General features: G+C 49.9%; 5 non-coding genes and 2 pseudogenes across 5 annotated transcripts; all 7 read right to left on the bottom strand.

Annotated features, from left to right (window-relative positions):
* Positions 1-19: 19 nt before the first annotated feature.
* On the bottom strand, positions 20-138 carry LOC128477958 (5S ribosomal RNA). Its single transcript, XR_008348904.1, has one exon. It is a non-coding gene; the product is annotated as a 5S ribosomal RNA (ribosomal RNA).
* Positions 139-390: 252 nt separating this feature from the next.
* LOC128478341 (5S ribosomal RNA) lies at positions 391-509 on the bottom strand. Its single transcript, XR_008349265.1, has one exon. It is a non-coding gene; the product is annotated as a 5S ribosomal RNA (ribosomal RNA).
* A 218-nt stretch (positions 510-727) lies between these two features.
* Positions 728-846, bottom strand: LOC128479379 (5S ribosomal RNA). The gene has a single exon (XR_008350260.1). It is a non-coding gene; the product is annotated as a 5S ribosomal RNA (ribosomal RNA).
* Positions 847-1,079: 233 nt separating this feature from the next.
* LOC128477308 (5S ribosomal RNA) lies at positions 1,080-1,198 on the bottom strand. Its single transcript, XR_008348288.1, has one exon. It is a non-coding gene; the product is annotated as a 5S ribosomal RNA (ribosomal RNA).
* Positions 1,199-1,402: 204 nt separating this feature from the next.
* LOC128479601 (uncharacterized) lies at positions 1,403-1,511 on the bottom strand (annotated as a pseudogene).
* Positions 1,512-1,795: 284 nt separating this feature from the next.
* LOC128480063 (uncharacterized) lies at positions 1,796-1,904 on the bottom strand (annotated as a pseudogene).
* A 272-nt stretch (positions 1,905-2,176) lies between these two features.
* Positions 2,177-2,295, bottom strand: LOC128479323 (5S ribosomal RNA). The gene has a single exon (XR_008350207.1). It is a non-coding gene; the product is annotated as a 5S ribosomal RNA (ribosomal RNA).
* Positions 2,296-2,500: the final 205 nt, after the last annotated feature.

A 2,500-nucleotide genomic window follows, 5' to 3' on the forward strand; every position in this document is an offset into this window, starting at 1 on the left:
GGACTGTGAGAAAAGAAAAAGCCTACAACACCTGGTATTCCCAGGCGGTCTCCCATCCAGGTACTAACCAGGCCCAACCCTGCTTAGCTTCCGAGATCAGACAAGATCGGGCGCTTTCAGGGTGGTATGGCCGCAGGTGTGAAAGTTTTTTATTTTACTTCTCTTATTCTGTTGCTGCTGCTTCTGCTTCTGCTTCTGCTTCTGCTTCTGCTTCTGCTTCTGCTTCTGCTGCTGCTGCTGCTGCTGCTGCTGCTTGTCGTCAGACAGAAAGAATTATAAGCCCTGGGACAGGACAGAGAAGGTGAGAAGGTTCAAATAAGGGTTTAAAGCTTTGATGATGAGCAAGAAACACATGGCAAAAAGCTCTCCCCGGACTGTGAGAAAAGAAAAAGCCTACAACACCTGGTATTCCCAGGCGGTCTCCCATCCAGGTACTAACCAGGCCCAACCCTGCTTAGCTTCCGAGATCAGACGAGATTGGGCGCTTTCAGGGTGGTATGGCCGCAGGTGTGAAAGCTCTTTATTTTACTTTTCTTATTCTGTTGCTGCTGCTGCTGCTGCTGCTGCTGCTGCTGCTGCTGCTGCTGCTTGTCGTCAGACAGAAAGAATTATAAGCCCTGGGACAGGACAGAGAAGGTGAGAAGGTTCAAATAAGGGTTTAAAGCTTTGATGATGAGCAAGAAACACATGGCAAAAAGCTCTCCCCGGACTGTGAGAAAAAATTAAAAGCCTACAACACCTGGTATTCCCAGGCGGTCTCCCATCCAGGTACTAACCAGGCCCAACCCTGCTTAGCTTCCGAGATCAGACAAGATCGGGCGCTTTCAGGGTGGTATGGCCGCATTGTGAAAGTTTTTTATTTTACTTCTCTTATTCTGTTGCTGCTGCTGCTGCTGCTGCTGCTGCTGCTGCTGCTGCTGCTGCTGCTGCTGCTGCTGCTGCTTGTCGTCAGACAAAAAGAATTATAAGCCCTGGGACAGGACAGAGAAGGTGAGATGGTTCAAATAAGGGTTTAAAGCTTTGATGATGAGCAAGAAACATGGCAAAAAGCTCTCCCCGGACTGTGAGAAAAAATTAAAAGCCTACAACACCTGGTATTCCCAGGCGGTCTCCCATCCCGGTACTAACCAGGCCCAACCCTGCTTAGCTTCCGAGATCAGACGAGATCGGGCGCTTTCAGGGTGGTACGGCCGCAGGTGTGAAAGTTTTTTATTTTACTTCTCTTATTCTGCTGCTGCTGCTGCTGCTGCTGCTGCTGCTGCTGCTTGTCGTCAGACAGAAAGAATTATAAGCCCTGGGACAGGACAGAGAAGGTGAGAAGGTTCAAATAAGGGTTTAAAGCTTTGATGATGAGCAAGAAACACATGGCAAAAAGCACTCCCCGGACTGTGAGAAAAGAAAAAGCCTACAACACCTGGTATTCCCAGGCGGTCTCCCATCCAGGTACTAACCAGGCCCAACCCTGCTTAGCTTCCGAGATCGGGCGCTTTCAGGGTGGTATGGCTGCAGGTGTGAAAGTTTTTTATTTTACTTCTCTTATTCTGTTGCTGCTGCTGCTGCTGCTGCTGCTGCTGCTGCTGCTGCTGCTGCTGCTGCTGCTGCTGCTGCTGCTGCTGCTGCTGCTGCTGCTGCTGCTGCTGCTGCTGCTGCTGCTGCTGCTTGTCGTCAGACAAAAAGAATTATAACCCTGGGACAGGACAGAGAAGGTGAGAAGGTTCAAATAAGGGTTTAAAGCTTTTATGATGAGCAAGAAACACATGGCAAAAAGCTCTCCCCGGACTGTGAGAAAAGAAAAAGCCTACAACACCTGGTATTCCCAGGCGGTCTCCCATCCAGGTACTAACCAGGCCCAACCCTGCTTAGCTTCCGAGATCAGGCGCTTTCAGGGTGGTATGGCCGCAGGTGTGAAAGTTCTTTATTTTACTTCTCTTATTCTGTTGCTGCTGCTGCTGCTGCTGCTGCTGCTGCTGCTGCTGCTGCTGCTGCTGCTGCTGCTGCTGCTGCTGCTGCTGCTGCTGCTGCTGCTGCTGCTGCTGCTTGTCGTCAGACAGAAAGAATTATAAGCCCTGGGACAGGACAGAGAAGGTGAGAAGGTTCAAACAAGGGTTTAAAGCTTTGATGATGAGCAAGAAACACATGGCAAAAAGCTCTCCCCGGACTGTGAGAAAAAATTAAAAGCCTACAACACCTGGTATTCCCAGGCGGTCTCCCATCCAGGTACTAACCAGGCCCAAGCCTGCTTAGCTTCCAAGATCAGACGAGATCGGGCGCTTTCAGGGTGGTATAGCCGAAGGTGTGAAAGTTTTTTATTTTACTTCTCTTATTCTGCTGCTGCTGCTGCTGCTGCTGTTGCTGTTGCTGCTGCTGCTGCTGCTGCTGCTTGTCGTCAGACAGAAAGAATTATAAGCCCTGGGACAGGACAGAGAAGGTGAGAAGGTTCAAATAAGGGTTTAAAGCTTTGATGATGAGCAAGAAACACATGGCAAAAAGCTCTCCCCGG

The sequence above is a fragment of the Spea bombifrons genome, chromosome 2 (assembly GCF_027358695.1).
Source record: "Spea bombifrons isolate aSpeBom1 chromosome 2, aSpeBom1.2.pri, whole genome shotgun sequence".
NCBI lineage: Eukaryota > Metazoa > Chordata > Amphibia > Anura > Pelobatidae > Spea > Spea bombifrons.